Raw genomic sequence first — 20047 nt, forward strand, 5'->3', positions numbered from 1 at the left:
AGTCAATTTTGTAGAGCCACCTTTTGTGACAATCACAGCTCCAAGTCACTTTGGAAATGTCTCTATGAGCTTTCCACATCTTACCACTGGGATTTTTGTCCATTCCTCCTTGCAGAACTGCTCCAGCTCCTTCAAGTTGGATGGTTTGCGCTTGTGTACAGCAATCTTTAAGTCTGACCACAGTGGGGATGGTGTTCTTTGGGTGATGTGTTGGGTTTGAGCCAGACATAGCGTTTTCTTTGATGGCCGAAAAGTTCAATTTTAATCTCATGAGACCAGAGCACCTTCCTCCATACATTTTGGGAGTCTCCCACATGCTTTTCACAAACTCACAACGTGCCTTTTTGTTTTTAGCTGAAAGTGATGGCTTTCTTCTGGCCACTCTGCCATAAAGCCCAACTCTATGGAGCGTACGGCTTATTGTCGTCCTATGTACAGATACTCCAGTCTCTGCTGTGGAACTCTGCAGCTCCTCTAGGGTTACCTTAGGTCTCTGTGCTGCCTCTCGGATTAATGCCCTCCTTGCCCGGTCTGTGAGTTTTGGTGGGCGGCCGTCTTTTGGCAGGTTTGCTGTTGTGCCATGTTCCTTCCATTTGGTTATGATAGATTTGACTTGTACTTCTCAACAACATTGTCCCTTACTTGTTTGGAGAGTTCCTTGGTCTTCATGGCACTGTTTGGTTAGTGATGCCTCTTGCTTAGGTGTTGCAGCCTCTGGGGCCTTTCAAAAATGGTATGTATATTTAATGACAGGTCATGTGACACTTAGATTGCACACAGGTGCATATCATTTCACTAATTATGTGACTTCTGAAGGTAATTGGTTGCACCAGAGCCACTGCCCTCACCCTGAGGCTAATACCGCCTGCCCTCACTAGCCAGTAACAATAGCCCCCCAAAAGTGTCAGTAACTAGAGCCCTCCCCCTAAAGGGTTAATCTCCCGCAGCACAAAGGGGTCCTTGTTGCTTTCATTTATACACTGAGCAGATGGCAGATCTCCCTTCCCTGGTGTGCGCTGCTCCAACTCTGAATTCTCCAGCTCTGCTGAGGGAGCGTCTGCCAAGCGCAGGGACAGGGAGAAGTGCACACAGCCCAGGCACTGTTATCAGCTGCTGGGGAGGACCTGGCTTTAATCATTTACTTACAGTCCCTGGCTGTCAATAATGTGACCTTGCAGCAGCCTGCTTCTGCGTCCTTCAACAGATAGACGGACCATGCCTAGCAACCCTATTTTAAGCACAGGTAAAAGTAGGCAGTACAGGGAACAAAAATGTGGAATTAAGGGGTAATTGAATACACAGTGAAAAGTTGAAATAGGGACACCAATGTGATATTAATCACCACAATCCAATACTCAAAAAAAAAAATATAATACGACAGTTATCCTTTAAATGAGAAGCTGCCATAGGATTAAAGAAGACCATGTTTTGGAGGGAAAAAGCCAGATATTGTTTACCACACAGTTTGACCTTTTGAATGTCTGGTTTTAGCTATGTTGTTATGTCTGGAAACTTGTTTTTGTCTGGAAAAACTGCTGTGTCATTGCCATTGAGTATCATTGAAGGTCTAAAGTAAGTCTATGAGAGATAGAAAATGTTACAATGTATCTGTTTGTGCTAAGTTTCTCCACTCCACCCCTCCCACTAGAAGGTTCTAGTCTATCAAAAACTGTATATAAGGAGAGCAGTCAGAGCCCCTAGTGTGCTGCAGTTAGGGAACAGTGCTTGGAAGAGGAGACTCTGCCAGTCTACTGAGTGTACAAACTAAGAAGACAGGTTGGCATTAGCAGGAGGTGCTTCAAACCCACATGCAGTTGTGCATATATATAGGGGAGCAAATCCTGCACTTGTGGCCCGTTGCTATTGGCAATCCCCAGCAAAATGCATACAATGGAGGATGCCCGCGGCGAACCACAAGTACCACAATAGACATCCTACACAAGGTAACAAGTGCGGATGTAATAATTAATATAACAATATAACAAAACAATAACAAACACAGGTGCACTCTGCAGTAATACTAAATCCTCAAACTGATTTTAAAATTGAGAGATTAGTCAACATGTCCTACGGTGTAGAACATGTCTAAGCCCGGACACCGCGACAAGGTTTCTCAAGTAGCCCGGGACCCTACACTCTCCAACCTGAGCCGTTGGGCGATACCAGGAGCCAGTGGGCAAATTACAGGAGCATAAGGCCGACTCACAAACAACTCACCAGTTACCTCCAGCATGTGGCCATGCCTGCAATGGGAGGAGGGAGGAGTCTGTGAGTCCCACTCAAGACTTGCTGATATGTCCCAGGCCTCACAGGTGCACCTAAATGTGGCCTGTAGATGGAAAACAGGCACATTTAAATAGGAGTTTATACACCTCCAGAAATCTATATATACAAACTAAGAAGACAGGTTGGCATTAGCAGGAGGTGCTTCAAACCCACATGCAGTTGTGCATATATATAGGGGAGCAAATCCTGCACTTGTGGCCCGTTGCTATTGGCAATCCCCAGCAAAATGCATACAATGGAGGATGCCCGCGGCGAACCACAAGTACCACAATAGACATCCTACACAAGGTAACAAGTGCGGATGTAATAATTAATATAACAATATAACAAAACAATAACAAACACAGGTGCACTCTGCAGTAATACTAAATCCTCAAACTGATTTTAAAATTGAGAGATTAGTCAACATGTCCTACGGTGTAGAACATGTCTAAGCCCGGACACCGCGACAAGGTTTCTCAAGTAGCCCGGGACCCTACACTCTCCAACCTGAGCCGTTGGGCGATACCAGGAGCCAGTGGGCAAATTACAGGAGCATAAGGCCGACTCACAAACAACTCACCAGTTACCTCCAGCATGTGGCCATGCCTGCAATGGGAGGAGGGAGGAGTCTGTGAGTCCCACTCAAGACTTGCTGATATGTCCCAGGCCTCACAGGTGCACCTAAATGTGGCCTGTAGATGGAAAACAGGCACATTTAAATAGGAGTTTATACACCTCCAGAAATCTATATATACAAACTAAGAAGACAGGTTGGCATTAGCAGGAGGTGCTTCAAACCCACATGCAGTTGTGCATATATATAGGGGAGCAAATCCTGCACTTGTGGCCCGTTGCTATTGGCAATCCCCAGCAAAATGCATACAATGGAGGATGCCCGCGGCGAACCACAAGTACCACAATAGACATCCTACACAAGGTAACAAGTGCGGATGTAATAATTAATATAACAATATAACAAAACAATAACAAACACAGGTGCACTCTGCAGTAATACTAAATCCTCAAACTGATTTTAAAATTGAGAGATTAGTCAACATGTCCTACGGTGTAGAACATGTCTAAGCCCGGACACCGCGACAAGGTTTCTCAAGTAGCCCGGGACCCTACACTCTCCAACCTGAGCCGTTGGGCGATACCAGGAGCCAGTGGGCAAATTACAGGAGCATAAGGCCGACTCACAAACAACTCACCAGTTACCTCCAGCATGTGGCCATGCCTGCAATGGGAGGAGGGAGGAGTCTGTGAGTCCCACTCAAGACTTGCTGATATGTCCCAGGCCTCACAGGTGCACCTAAATGTGGCCTGTAGATGGAAAACAGGCACATTTAAATAGGAGTTTATACACCTCCAGAAATCTATATATACAAACTAAGAAGACAGGTTGGCATTAGCAGGAGGTGCTTCAAACCCACATGCAGTTGTGCATATATATAGGGGAGCAAATCCTGCACTTGTGGCCCGTTGCTATTGGCAATCCCCAGCAAAATGCATACAATGGAGGATGCCCGCGGCGAACCACAAGTACCACAATAGACATCCTACACAAGGTAACAAGTGCGGATGTAATAATTAATATAACAATATAACAAAACAATAACAAACACAGGTGCACTCTTTGTTATATTGTTATATTAATTATTACATCCGCACTTGTTACCTTGTGTAGGATGTCTATTGTGGTACTTGTGGTTCGCCGCGGGCATCCTCCATTGTATGCATTTTGCTGGGGATTGCCAATAGCAACGGGCCACAAGTGCAGGATTTGCTCCCCTATATATATGCACAACTGCATGTGGGTTTGAAGCACCTCCTGCTAATGCCAACCTGTCTTCTTAGTTTGTATATATAGATTTCTGGAGGTGTATAAACTCCTATTTAAATGTGCCTGTTTTCCATCTACAGGCCACATTTAGGTGCACCTGTGAGGCCTGGGACATATCAGCAAGTCTTGAGTGGGACTCACAGACTCCTCCCTCCTCCCATTGCAGGCATGGCCACATGCTGGAGGTAACTGGTGAGTTGTTTGTGAGTCGGCCTTATGCTCCTGTAATTTGCCCACTGGCTCCTGGTATCGCCCAACGGCTCAGGTTGGAGAGTGTAGGGTCCCGGGCTACTTGAGAAACCTTGTCGCGGTGTCCGGGCTTAGACATGTTCTACACCGTAGGACATGTTGGCTAATCTCTCAATTTTAAAATCAGTTTGAGGATTTAGTATTACTGCAGAGTGCACCTGTGTTTGTTATTGTTTTGTTATATTGTTATATTAATTATTACATCCGCACTTGTTACCTTGTGTAGGATGTCTATTGTGGTACTTGTGGTTCGCCGCGGGCATCCTCCATTGTATGCATTTTGCTGGGGATTGCCAATAGCAACGGGCCACAAGTGCAGGATTTGCTCCCCTATATATATGCACAACTGCATGTGGGTTTGAAGCACCTCCTGCTAATGCCAACCTGTCTTCTTAGTTTGTATATATAGATTTCTGGAGGTGTATAAACTCCTATTTAAATGTGCCTGTTTTCCATCTACAGGCCACATTTAGGTGCACCTGTGAGGCCTGGGACATATCAGCAAGTCTTGAGTGGGACTCACAGACTCCTCCCTCCTCCCATTGCAGGCATGGCCACATGCTGGAGGTAACTGGTGAGTTGTTTGTGAGTCGGCCTTATGCTCCTGTAATTTGCCCACTGGCTCCTGGTATCGCCCAACGGCTCAGGTTGGAGAGTGTAGGGTCCCGGGCTACTTGAGAAACCTTGTCGCGGTGTCCGGGCTTAGACATGTTCTACACCGTAGGACATGTTGACTAATCTCTCAATTTTAAAATCAGTTTGAGGATTTAGTATTACTGCAGAGTGCACCTGTGTTTGTTATTGTTTTGTTATATTGTTATATTAATTATTACATCCGCACTTGTTACCTTGTGTAGGATGTCTATTGTGGTACTTGTGGTTCGCCGCGGGCATCCTCCATTGTATGCATTTTGCTGGGGATTGCCAATAGCAACGGGCCACAAGTGCAGGATTTGCTCCCCTATATATATGCACAACTGCATGTGGGTTTGAAGCACCTCCTGCTAATGCCAACCTGTCTTCTTAGTTTGTATATATAGATTTCTGGAGGTGTATAAACTCCTATTTAAATGTGCCTGTTTTCCATCTACAGGCCACATTTAGGTGCACCTGTGAGGCCTGGGACATATCAGCAAGTCTTGAGTGGGACTCACAGACTCCTCCCTCCTCCCATTGCAGGCATGGCCACATGCTGGAGGTAACTGGTGAGTTGTTTGTGAGTCGGCCTTATGCTCCTGTAATTTGCCCACTGGCTCCTGGTATCGCCCAACGGCTCAGGTTGGAGAGTGTAGGGTCCCGGGCTACTTGAGAAACCTTGTCGCGGTGTCCGGGCTTAGACATGTTCTACACCGTAGGACATGTTGACTAATCTCTCAATTTTAAAATCAGTTTGAGGATTTAGTATTACTGCAGAGTGCACCTGTGTTTGTTATTGTTTTGTTATACAGTCTACTGAGTGACCAGAAGAAGACGCTGAAATGGAGATACTCTGCCACAGACCCTTGATCACCAACCTTGGACCAAGTTGCCAGCCTCCTGAAGAGAGAGAGGGACAGCTAGCTCAGGCCTTTCCTCAGCATCAAACCCTTCTTCTGCCAGGGAGGAGACTAGAGAAGCTAGCCCAATGCCTCGTCTGCCTCGCCTGTATTCTTTTGTACCTGAATTCCTCCATGTCACCACCAGTTCTGTGAGAAGGTCTGTTAGACGTTCTTCTCTACCTCTTGCATGACGTTCTTTGTTTTGGTTTCACTTTGTCATCTTCTTTCCTTCTCCCAGCTGTCACCTATTTACACTAATTGTCTCCCTTTATATTCCCTCCCATACTGCCTCACTTTGCGGTTTATACTTCTTCCTGGATGAGTTGTTCACTGCTGGAGCCTGCTACTGCTGATTCCTCAGATAAGTCTTTTTCCTTTATTTGTGTTTCCTTGCTGGCTTGATGAGGGAAAAAAACCCTCTAAAAACTTTCCATTTGCTACTATTGGCAAGGTTGATGCGGAAATTGAAGATTTGCCGTTTACTTGTAGTTCCCATTTTCTCCTACCTGCCAGGGTGGCGCTAGACAGCAAGAACATTGTTTGTGAGATTTTTGTAGATAGTGGAGCAGCTGTCAATCTCATTGATAATCAATTTGCAATAACGCATGGTTTCCAGGTATGCACTTTGGAAAAGGATATACCTGTTTTTGCTATCGATTCTGCTCCACTTTCTCAAAGATCGTTAAAGGGCATAGTTCACAATATCCGTTTGACTGTGGGTGACGCTCATGTTGAGGATATGTCATGTTTCGTCTTAAGCGGATTACCTACTCCTTTAGTGTTGGGGCTACCCTGGCTCACTAAACATAACCCCACTATTGATTGGCAAGCAAGGCAAATAAATGGTTGGAGTGAGTTTTGCAGAGAGAATTTCCTCACAGCGTCTCTTTCAGAGGTTTCTACCAAGACTGTGCCATCTTTTCTCTCTGAATTTTCGGATGTGTTTTCCGAGAGTGGTGTCCAGCAGAAGAGAGTGACAAGGGAGTCCCCAGAGCCAGACCAAGAGCCAGACTGCAGCCAGAGACCAGATCATCTTATTGTTCTGGTGGTAAGTAGACAATGCAATATGTTTATTATGTAATTGTTTAGTTATTAATACTACATTGGAGACTAATTTACCTCACATTTAGGGTCCATTCACACATCCGTGTGTGTTTTGCGGATCCACAAAACACGGACAGCAACATATGTGATGTCATGATATGGGCAGATTATCTGATAAGGGGGGGGGGGGCGGCAATTTTTATCTTGCCTAGGGCGGCAAAAATCCTTGCACCGACCCTGGTCATACAGTACAGGTAGATAGCAATATGGTATATGTAGGACAGGTGGAGAGCCATACAGTATGTTAGTAAGCAGTGCATCTAGGGAATAGTACAATACATCATGCTTACCTGGTCTCCGCTTCTGGGTTTGGTGTCCAATGCTCCTGGGACTGCTCCTCCTCTCCCTGCCACGCTGAAATCAATATCCGTCGATAGGGGGACATGTGACCGTTGCAGCCGATCATAGGCGTCATGTGAACAGTAGTCTTGAAGTGAGCGGAACAGGTCACCTGTCACCTATCCCCCGTCAGCGCAGCAGGGAGGAAGAGCCGGCACAAGAGTGTTAGATACCGAACACAGCATACGGGAAGCAGGTAAGTATGATCTCCATAAGGGGTCGGCCATTCTGGAATGTCTGTGTGACTCTTGAATAACCCCTTTTAACTGAATTCCTAGTGGGGCCATCCTCTAACATTTGCGACTATGCATGTAACTAATAACCAGCCCTGTCATTAGATTTCTGGTTTGTATTTGGAAGATGAATTTGCTGAACATTTTTTCATATTTCATGACTCAACCATTTTCTTATTCAGTCATGATAGAAAGATCTCTCCTCATTTCCCTGAATGATAGGCCAGCAAACAGAGCCAAGCCAGGAAAGAATTAAAAAGGAATCACAGATATAAACCTTCGCTGCCGGATGATTCTCCCTGGGCCGCAGGATATACGAGGATAGCGTTTTCACTGTGAAATCTGCATAAATCTAATCTGTACAGATCAGCTGCATCCTGCAGGTTGGGTAGACACCCTGGAGTGGTATTAATAATTCAGGGAGCAGACTGCTCACCTGAAGGGAAGCGTGGTGTGTGAACTCCTGTTTACGTTATGCCACACTGCGATTAGAGCATAAATAAGATGGTATTTAAAGCCGTCCTTCTCCTGCTGGGCTGAACCTGTTACTGTTATCTGGGGACTAATAGGCAGCCTTTATACCTGAAGCGCATGGCAATTTGTCACAATAATTTAAATAGAATCCTATGAGTTTCATTAAGATCCATGTCCCCTTAATAATATGTTTTACTCATTTAAAATCTAATTCAATCTGTCAGCTGCATTGGAAGTCATGAGAAAAGATGGAGTGTACAGTAATCATTGGTGTATCTGGTAAACTAGTGATTTATCAAGCCCCGGACTTAAATAAGCAGTTTAAAGCCCTCATTATTATCTGAAAAATAATGTAAAATCCCTCAGAATCCGCATGAGTCATTTCATGGAAAATTTTAAGAGATAACAAGTTCTTTTTCTTTGCGTTTGCTATGTAATAAACTGCACATTTCCGGCTATATGCATGGATTTTGTGAAGGGGTTCACAATGTATGCTTATATAGTGCACACATACAATCTTCATAGACACAGTAAGCATACTCATTACCAAATTAATGAATCATACCACCAGACAGTGTTGCTGCCATATTGTACAAATAAACAATGGCACTATACACTACACAAAAGAACATACATATGTACTTATAGCCAGAGTAAGGGTATGTTCACACCTGCATTAGAGGCTCCCATCAGATATTCTGTTTAAACTAACAGAAAAGTTCTGCTAGAATGGAGCAGAATAATGGAAATAAATAGTGGTGATCTGAACTCTGCCGAAAACCCCATAAACAATAATGGCAGCAGACTATTATTTATTTATTTTTTTACCTGTTTTTAATATTGGTCTACAATGGGCTTTTGTATAGATTTTATTGAGATAACTAGCAGAAGGACCCAGCTTCACTCGGGTATATTTCATCTATTTAATTTAATGTTTGTGTGTGTCGTTAAAAGATATCGACAGTATCCACTATAGCAGTGACATCTACAATACCCTGCCCCTTTAACAGTGACCTCCACAGCGGCCTGCCCCTTTAACAGTAACATCCACAGTGCCCTCCCCTTTAACAGTGACTTCCACAATGGGCTTCCCTTTATTAGTGACCTCCACAGTACCCCGTCTCGTTAACAGTGATTTCCACAATAGCCTGCCCACTTAACAGTGACCTCTACAGAGCTCTGTTCCCTTAAAATGTGACCTCCACAACACCCGCCCCCTTAACAGTGACCTCTAGAGCACCCTGCCCCTTAACACTGACCTCCATAGGGGACCATCCCCTTAACTGTGACCTCCACAGTTCCCTGTCCCATTAACAGAGACTTCCACAGCTCCCTCCTCTTTAACAGTGACCTCCACAGCATCAGTGACCTCCTATGACCTCCACAGGAGCCCACCCCTTTAACAGTGACATCGACAGCATCCCGCCCATTTAACAGTGACCTCCAAAGCAGTCCGCCCTTTTAACAGTGACCTCCACAGCGGCCGCCCCTTTATTTGTGACCTCCACAGTACCCTATCTCCTTAACAGTGAATTCCACAACATCCCGCCCCCTTAACAGTGGCCTCTACAGCAATCTGCCCCTTAACACTGACCTCCCTAGCGGGCCGTCCCCTTAACTGTGACCTTCACAGCAGCCTGCCCCTAGGGTGGCCAGATCTTCGATTTTAGGCCGGACAGTCCGGCTTTCAGACTTCCTGTCCTCCGTCCGGCGCAGGGCCTGGACGGACACAGGGATTTTCTTTTGAACAGCTCACTCTCAGACAGCAGCACTGTGCTGTCTGAGCGTGAGCTGCAGGGAGAAAGTCACCCTCCCTCCCACCCCTGCAGCTGACAGAAGTAGATTTTTACCTTAATTTTCTCAATCCCTGTCGGCTGCAGAGTCGGCATGGCTTAGCGAGACCTGGGGGCTGGGTTTTTAAGTCCGTCTTTTGAAAGTGACCTGAATGACCACCCTACCTGCCCCTGAACTGTGACCTCCACAGCACTCCGCTCCCTTAACAGTGTCATCCACAGCGCCCTGCCCCCTTAAAGCTGACCTACAGCAGTGAAGAAAAATGGCTTTGTGTATGGCAGTTGGGATATGAAGAGAAAGATGTACATGTGTGCCAAATTTCCTGATTGTAAATGCGACGGTGCAGATTCCTTTAGCGGACATACATACACTTACACACACACATACACACACACATACACTCAGCTTTATATATGAGAATACTGTTGTAGCTATTGAATATTTTCACCTTATGCCAGTGATTGGTTTATATTATTTATCTTGGTCTAGGTCAGTAAAGGGGGTAATGAGTACCTTACTGGCATTCCAGTGAAGTGACAGCTATCACTATAATCTTGTTTTATATCCAGTATTTTAGTCCCAGCGTGGGACTGCTCACTTTTTTAGCTGCTCCTCATTCTACTCCTGGCTGCTGCTGTCCTCCTGTTTCTAACCAGTCTGCTAGCAGGTCACGTGTTCTGCCTCCAGTCATAAATGCCCCACATCACTGTGGACCTGAACATTTGTTCCTGCTGTCTACAGTTATGACTCGGCTTTTTTCCAGATGTTCTTCTGTCCATTATGACCTCTGCCTGGTCTCTGCTCACAGCTAAACTCCCTTTGCTCTGCCTGACGGCAATTCCAGCCTACTGACTTGGTATCTCGATTTGGGAACTCCTGCTTTTCTTGTTGAAGTCAACTCCAGGGGGAGCAACCTGGGGAAAATTCTTAGACTCCGTGCCCTGTCTTATCCCTAAGTGAAATGCATTAGTGACCTGATGGGTTTATGTTTCTAGTTGTCCTTTGTTAAAATTTTCTTCCAATTCATTTCTTAAAATATATTTATAAAGACCAGAGCTCCTTTTTTGTTATAAAGCTCCAAATTCTCTGCTTGTGTTCATATCACCATAGAGATATATAAGATCTGACTTCTGCAGCTAGCAGAAGATTGACCCTATGGCATACAGATTTATGTAGCTTCCACTGAAGTCAGCTTTTCACTTCTCTTTTATATTTTCCCCTGTAATGGGTTTGTTTGAGATTACCGTTGGTTCCTGTGTAGTGAATGAGAAACAGAAAAGTCTAAATAGAACAGAATATAGAAACACATTGTTATGCTGGCAGCACGAGTCCGCTGTTGTCCTGCTTCCCCGGGTGGGCATCGCTCCACTCACCCTGTGTAAATTAGGACTAGTGCTTAGTGAACTTCCTTACAGTCCTGATAAAGTTAATTCTTAGATTTTTTGGGGTCCTTGTCCAGATGCTGACTAAGTGCTGATCAGACTCCCTATTTAGCTGGGCTGTGGATCCACCTCCTGGCCTGAGCTTTGGGTTTTCTAGTGTCTAGTAACCAGCACAGGTGTGATCGCTTGTCTGACTACCCATACTTTACCTGACTATCGATTCTGTTCCTTGCCGCTGGCCCGAACTTGGAATTGATATTTGGATTACGAATTTACTCAGCCTGCCCCAATACTTGGAATTGCTTTCTGGAATAAGCACATACTCAACCTGCCCTGATCTGTATACAGACTGTGCTTTTTTGATCCCTTGGTGCTTTGCACTGGGGTCTCTGACTCCTGATCCTTGTTCTGGGGTTAAAGGGTGAATTCCAATGAACCACCAGGACAACACCCTTTGGTTTAGTCCAAAGTCAAATTGGATAGTGGGCACAGTGGGTCCATACCCACTGCCTGTTACACATATAGCCAAATAGAATGCATTAAGGAGTTTTACAGGGAATGTGGGTGGTAGGCAAATGGGTGGTCTTATCAGTGATTGACAGCTATCTGTGTGTGCACAGTATACAGGGAAGGCTGTCAATTACTGATAAGACCACACACTTGGCTATTGAGCTTAGAAAGAGCAGATATTTTAATGTACTTATTACACAGTTTACTGAATTTTTTCCAACAAAACTATAAATCAATCTGCTCAGCTCCTCCTGCTCTAGAATGTGCTGCCTGTAGATGACACTGCATTTCATGGTGATAGGTTCCCTTTAAATGATAATGATAAAGGAACACCAGATGGCGTAGCATGGATCGTTTGGCACTGTCTGAATTCCTGAGAGGTCGTCCTATCTTGACTTTTCGTGGTCAAGATGGGAATAACCTACACTATGCGACGGCTTGGGGAGCCTGGAGTTTTGAAAAAAGCCAAGTTGCTGGCACTGCACTGTTTCCATAACTCCCATAGCTGTAAATAGGAGCTATGCAAACAGCATAGCACAGCAATCTTTGCTGTTTCCGTAACTCAGGAGTGCCTGGCTGGTGCTTACTGTGGATTATTCCCATTTTGGCCATGAACTGCTTAGATGAGACAACCCCTCTAAGTACAGTTGCCTTCCAGATGCTCATTATTGCTTAATGGAGCTGATAAATAAATTAAAAGGACTAGTGAATGCCAAAAGTTAGCTACTATACATATAAGGCTGCTTTATTTAAGCAAACCTGAACTGTCATTTGGAGAAATGATCATCAACAATGTAACAATGGGGAAATTTAGCTTTATAAAAATATTTAATGCTCAGTTTTTATTGCTGGGTCCTGACCATCTCGTGTTATCAGACTCCAACCCAGTGGAGCTGAAAATGTACATGTATATTATTAAAAGGACATTGCCCCAATAGCTGGCAGATGGAATTGTCAAGGCGAATAATTTTATTGTTCACTGGATGGGTGCACAGGGATGCAGTAACTCAGAGTACCCGCAGGCAGCTGAAGAAACGCTCCTCTTCTCCACTGTTTAGGCTGCATTTTTGCTTCTTAGAAGTCTTCAAAGAAATGGGGATATTTTCATAGCATCTTTAAAAGCCCTTCTGGGGAATTTTTCTATAGAGCCTTTTCAGTCAATGAGGCTTCCAGTTTCACCAGCATACTGGATATGTGAGAAACGATCAGGAAATTCAGAGATATGCAGCCAATATTAGGAAAAATTCAAGCCGACCATGTACATTAGCTAAAAATTGTGACAGGATTTGCTGATATGGAGACCTCCAGACTGTCCTCAATGGTAGATATTGGGGAAAGAAGAACCGGGACATAAATATGACATAAAGGTACACACATTCAGAATATTAACAGAATGTCTCCTACACCTTGGTATCTGGAACCCATTGCTATTCTGCTGTAGACACTAGAATTTGCGGAAAATACATTTCCTGCACAGAGGTCCTCTGTTAGGGATCACTCTGGGTAAACTACTCGGATATCACAAGAGTGATTATGTCAAGCAAGCTCCTGTGAAATCACAGCATGCTTCTGTTAGGCATCACAAGAAGGTTTCCATCAGGAAACTCCTGTGACATCATAACTGTGTTAGGTGAGCAACTGTGACATCGCAAATTGGCTTCTGTCAAGTAAGCTGGTGTGACACAACAAGGGGGGTTTCAATCACTTAACAGCTGGTAACTGCATCACAGATATATTAGAGTTTCTTATATATGCCTGTACTATTCATTTATACAAAGTTGAATGGAAACTTTAGGATTAAGAAGCTCTACTTTTTGACAATTTTTTGTCTATCCTCAATCCAATGTGAGGTCTATATCATTGAACACTTTACTAATGTCAACTTCCGTCTCATAAGCTTTCTGACACATTGTAAAGTTATGCCTTCTCTGCTAATATGAAATCTGTCAGCTAGGCTATCTACAAGTTAGACATAAGAAGAGCACACAGGGGAGAATTTCTCATGAGGGGAATTTTAGAAGTCATGTTTTTCTTGAGTCTAGGTATGCCGTACATTGTGCTAAATTTATCAAAGGTTGCACTTTATTTGATCAATCAAGTAAAACCTGTTTGTGGCGCCAAAATTGCAACGGGCCCTTTATATTTACAACGCGTCCCAGGTGTAGGAATGCCGAGTGGTATAGTGCGGCCTAAAATGTTCCTTTTATGTGTGTCACAGTGCTCCTGCCTGGATACCGCTGGACCCCAGGCTTTGGCTCTGAAGCAATAAATAGGGGGAATAATTGAGGGATTTGAAAGAAAGATTGAGTCCAGACCTTGTATGTAGTTGAACAGCAGCTTTACTAGAAACAGTCTTCAAGCTTTGTCTTGGTCCCAGCAGGCTTTAGCATTAAAACTGGCAGGCAAACTCCACTCTGCTACATCTGTTTCTCTCTGGCTCTACTGTACTGACAGGCTGACTGTATGACTTTGCTTCTACTTGTATGCTGCACTTCTCTTTGTATGGTCTGTCTCTAGATTAGGCCAGGGAACTTTCCTCCTGGCTCCTGAAGCTTCAAGTTCTGGCCTCCATGGCCAGCAGAGCTGACTTCTGCCCCAACCTTCCTGCAGGAAGAAGGACTCGCCCACTTCTCTTTAGAGGGGGGGTCAGAATGGAATGTAAAGTTCCATTCTATCTACATACAGCTCTGCTGTGTTTGCTGCCACCTGCTGGTGAATCAGGCACATTACATGTGAACATAACAGTTGCAAACAGATTAGGAATGCACATTGTAGAGGACCTGGAATAAATACATAAGATGACATGCCAACCCGGATTGCCTGACCTGTACCTGTGCCGCCTGCTCTGACCTATAGCCTGTATGACTTCACCTTTGCCTCATCCTTCGGTCCTGCACTGTTGCTCCTGGTAACGACTTAGAAGGGAGGGACTGCTGCTCCAGCAACATGGCCAGGAGCACGTTCAGATTCTGCACCGTTGGATGAGTGCACGCATACTGTTGTCTCTTGGCAATTGCTTCGGTAATCGATTGCTGATGGAATGACTGACAAGGAGTAGGAGGATGAGGAGCAGGAGCATCAGGACTTGCAGATGATGGGAAGGACAGACAGGTCCCTTCGGCTGAGGTGGTGGAGCCTTGACTGCATGAAATTGGGTGTGTGCCACTGGTTGATGCAGAGGTTGCTGCGGCAGGCTGGATCACCACATCGGAGCCACGGATCTCCCAGGCCACTTTATGGTGATGCTGCAAGTGTTGACGCGGGGCTGTGGTGCCAACATTGGCACCCTGGCCATGCTTCACCTGACCACAAATTCGGAAAATGGCCTCCTCCGGCGGCTTAACAAAAAATTGCCACACCGCCGAGTATAGCATTTTCCCCCCAACTCTCCATGCTGACTGCCTGCTACCGCTGCCTCCGTGAACCCCTGAACCGCTACATTTCGGGCAGAAAGGCTCCAACAAAGCGGGTGGTCTACCCCGGGCATGTTTGGCTCCTGACCTCCCACTGCTTCTACCCTGCTGACTCACGGCCATGCTACCACCTTGCTGGCTCAGCCGCTGCCTCACGCACAAGCTGCCACCCTCTTCTTCTGATGATGATGAAGCCCCTTCTTCACCCAGCTCCTAAGTGCGATCGGCTACATCATCGTCATCCGCTACTGTCTGCACATCACTGATGTCCCCCTCAACGGTCTCAGGGCCAGGAGCCTGACCGCTCGCAACACCTGCTCCTACGCAACTCTCCTCATCACTACTTGCCTGCCTACCGTAGGAAGCGGCGGATGTCTCCTCCAGATCTTGGCTGGGCAGTAGCTGCTGACTGTCCTCTAGTAGCTCGTCCTCGCTGAAAAGTGGAGCCGAGCCTACGGAATATAATACTTCTCGCGCTGAGGGAACCGAAAATGACAGAGGCAGGTTGAGGACAGTTGGGGGCACAGGGCCTGCTCCCGGGCCATGCCAACTAAGCGTTGTGTCATAGGAACCCACGACTTTTGGCTGGGATCGTCTGATGTCACTTGTGACGAAGTCGAAGACCGAGTCAACCATTCAAGCACCGCTGGGTTGCTGGTCAAGACTCGACCGCTAGATGACACCGGGAGCTCAGGCCTGTCTCTGAGACTCCTGCTGTCGACCCCCCTTCTTCTGCTGCTACTTCTACCTGCCTTCTGACATAAACATTTTGACCATTGTCCGTTCCCTTTGAAGGGCCTGTCACCTGTCTGTCTGACTGAGGAATGTGGAATTATGATCTAATGCCAGCCATGATCTAATTCCAGCCTTTTGCTGTGAGATAGCAGAGGGAGTGAACTCCACAGGGGTCCGGGCTTCAAGCAGGCCACATGTGTACGATTCACACCTCACTCAGCCAGCACGGAGGCCAACTTATCCTACAGGAAAAAAAACCTATAGGGGGTCTCAGCTATTACCCAGATCACTGAAATCCATCAGACATCATGGAACCAGAGATTCATAAGGAATTATGAATTTCCTGTCTATCATAGGCATAAACCAGTTATATATCTGTGACCCTGGGGCCAAAACGGACATGCCCCTGGTTGTAGTTTGGGGGTCAGGTGCCGGGAAGGGGAGATACAGAGATCTCCCAGCAGAAACCTAATAGCGGCGCCATGTTTGGTCTCCACCTGTAGCCGGAACCCAGACGAACCCGTTGGTCCCAGAACCATCTCCCTGTGACCTTCCGGTCTGGAGCTATGGGCCATAATGGATGTTGTGGGTGTTTGGCTACCAGGACAAGGAAGGAAGGGTGGACTCTTCCCAGAGGGAGGGGCATGACCCACTACAGGTGAAAAGGCCCATGCAGGCCAGATGCCAGGGTCTTTCTCTGAAGGTGGTCACATCGAGTAATGTGTTTGGAGCGACCGCGGACAAACTGCTGACATCACAGCCGCAACGTGACTACAGCCAAGGATTACAGCAACCCAGACTTCATCATAACCCAAAGGACTACTCATCCACATGGTAACTGACTCTTGCTCTGTTTAACTCTGTTGTATCATACCACCTGTATTTGCACATACGACCACTGTATATATTCTCTGTGTGTATCGTGTATTGTCTAGTGCACCCTTAAGGCAATTAAATATATCATTTAATCTTGTGCTGTTCTTGTATCTCAGTCCACGAATTCCCATATCCGTGTTTCGGCATAGTTACACGCTACTGAAGGTTGGTTTCTCACCCTATATAATCCCGTTATCAAACGAGGAACAGTCTACCGGGCTGAGAAATCTCTGTTTCACTGGGCCAGTGTCACGAGGGTATCGAGAACCACGCCTGACTCCGTTATACCCGGGGTCAGGAAGTCGCAGCGGTTGGCTGCACGCTCTATTTAAGATAGGGCTGTTTTCCTTATGGTAGCGTTCTGGGTTTGCTTTGCAAACCCTTTTGGCTCACTCAGGGATCCGTAGCTCCTTCTCCTCAGCTGTTCCTTGTCCAGCACTCCCAAACCTCCTTATATTCCTCTCTCACACTTCTCTGGTTGCCAGAGATAGAACTTCCTGCCTGGACATCTATTCTGACCTTCTGGAGCTGTGTTGCTGCTTTCTCTGGTAGTTGGTCCAGAACGCTACCCTCCGGATCCCTGTTGGACCTTTGTGGTCTATTGTGATCGCCCACCTGGGTGTATGTGTTTGTCTGTTTTGTCTGTCCTCTCCCTGGTGTTTCCCTCTTAGTGATAGTGGTGCTGACTAGCGATCTCACCGGCCCGTTCACTATCTAGGGCTCATTTTAGTTAAAGCCAGGGTTTAGGCACGTGATCGCCGCACGGGTGAGGAACCCGTCTAGGGACGTCAGGGCAGTCAGGTGCCAGCCGCAAGGTGAGTTAGGGGTCACCACCTTTCCCTTTCCCTTGGGCAGGGCTTTCCCTTTTATCCTCCCTGTGCTTGACGTCGGTCATTACATTGTCTCTGGCTCTTATTTTGTGTAGGTAAAAAAATAATAATAATAATAATTTTTACCTACTTAGAATCCAGTATGGATCAAATTGCTGCTCTGTCCAAACAACTTCATGGCCTGTCTTTTGAGGTGGCAGGATTGAAGGCGTCGGTCCTCCAGCAACAGCAGCGATTTACAACTAACCGCAAGCCCAGCGGTTGCTACTGGTAACCAGGTTGTTGCGGAACCCAAGGTCCCTCTCCCTGACAGATTTTCTGGGGGAAGGGACAAGTTTTTGACATTCCATGAGGCCTGTAAGTTATATTTTAAACTGCGCCCTTACTCCTCTGGTAATGAAGATCAGCGGGTGGGGGTTGTTATTTCCCTGCTGCAGGGGGACCCGCAGTCCTGGGCGTTCTCTTTACCTACTGATTCCCAGGCTCTCCGGTCAGTGGATGAGTTTTTCGGGGCTTTGGGTCTCATACATGATGACCCTGACCGAGTCGCACTGGCTGAATCAAGATTACGGAGACTCTTACAAGGAGAGCGGCCGGTAGAGGAGTATTGCTCTGAATTCCGTAGGTGGGCTACGGATACCCAATGGAACGACCTGGCTCTCAGGAGTCAGTTCTGCTCTGGGTTATCCGAAAGGGTTAAGGATGCGCTTGCATTATATGAGACCCCCTTTTCCCTTGATGCGGTTATGTCCCTTTCTATCCGTATAGAGAGACGCCTTAGGGACAGGTTGAAAAAACCGGAGCAATTGGTAACCCCTCCCAAGCAGCAGTTAGTCTGTAAGGACTTAGACGAACCTATGCAGCTAGGAGGAACTACTCGTCAGGTCCGTCCTCCTGAGGGTCGCCGTAGGCGTGGGGTTTGTTTTTTTTGTGGGGAGAGGGGTCATTTCATTAATGTCTGTCCTTCTTTCCTCAGAAACAAAAGACCGTCGGAAAAACTACTAACCCCAGGCTGTGTGGAAGGTGTCAGCCGGGGGGTATACGTTTCCTCCATACGTACATCGCAATTTGTGTTGCCAGCGGTTATTATTTTTGGTGATAAGACGGAGACTATTTCTTTCTTTCTAGACAGTGGAGCAGGGGTAAATTTGATAGATGCCCATTTTGCCCGCACTATGGGTTTGTCTCTCTGTACGTTACAGAGACCCATTCCCATATTCGCTATTGATTCTGCTCCCCTGTCTCAGAGAAACCTCACCCACATTGTTCATAATTTACACCTTCGGGTAGGGGACCACCATAACGAGATGCTTTCAGGTTATGTTCTGCAGGGGCTTCCCACTCCGGTAGTGCTGGGTCTTCCCTGGTTGGTAGCGCACAATCCAGTAGTGGATTGGCAGGTCAGGAAGATATTGGAGTGGAGTGAGCAGTGCAGAGAAAATTGCTTAAATAGCAATTGCTTAGTCGCCTCCATAACAACCATACCTACATTTATTTCGGATTTTGAGGATGTTTTTTCTGAAAAGGGTTGTCAGAAGTTACCACATCATCGTCCTTATGATTGCCCGGTTAACCTTATTCCCGGCGCAAAATTACCCAAGACCAGGTTATATAATCTTTCGGGTCCAGAGAGACAAGCCATGAAAGTTTATATCTCCGAGAGCTTGGCTAAGGGACACATCAGACCCTCTTCTTCACCCGTGGCTGCAGGGTTTTTCTTCGTTAAAAAGAAAGATGGGGGCCTGCGTCCTTGCCTAGATTTTCGCGAATTAAATCGGATAACCATCCGAGACCCATACCCTCTTCCTCTCATTCCTGACCTGTTTAACCAGATTGCGGGTGCTAGGTGGTTCTCCAAACTTGATCTTAGGGGGGCCTACAATCTGATTCGTATTAAGGAGGGGGATGAGTGGAAGACAGCGTTTAACACCCCTGAGGGGCATTATGAAAATCTAGTTATGCCTTTCGGTCTGACCAATGCTCCTGCCGTCTTTCAACATTTCGTTAATGACATTTTTAGTCATCTAATCGGCAGGTTTGTGGTAATATACCTAGATGATATTTTAATTTATTCGTCTGATCTGAAAACACATGAGGTGCATGTCAGACAAGTACTGCAGGTCCTACGGACGAATGAATTATATGCTAAAATTGAAAAATGTGTCTTCGCCGTTCAGGAGATACAATTCCTAGGTTATTTTTTATCTGCTTCAGGTTTCCGTATGGATCCTAGGAAGGTCCAGGCAATTTTAGATTGGGATCTTCCTGAGAACCTCAAAGCACTACAACGGTTCTTGGGCTTCGCAAATTTCTATAGGAAATTCATTAAAAATTATTCACTTATTGTAAAACCGCTTACTGACATGACTAGGAAGGGGACTGATTTTTCTAAATGGTCTGACGCCGCTAAAGTTGCTTTTTCCTCTCTAAAAGAGAGGTTTACCTCAGCACCTGTACTA

The sequence above is a fragment of the Bufo bufo genome, chromosome 2, assembly GCF_905171765.1.
Source record: "Bufo bufo chromosome 2, aBufBuf1.1, whole genome shotgun sequence".
Classification (NCBI taxonomy): domain Eukaryota; kingdom Metazoa; phylum Chordata; class Amphibia; order Anura; family Bufonidae; genus Bufo; species Bufo bufo.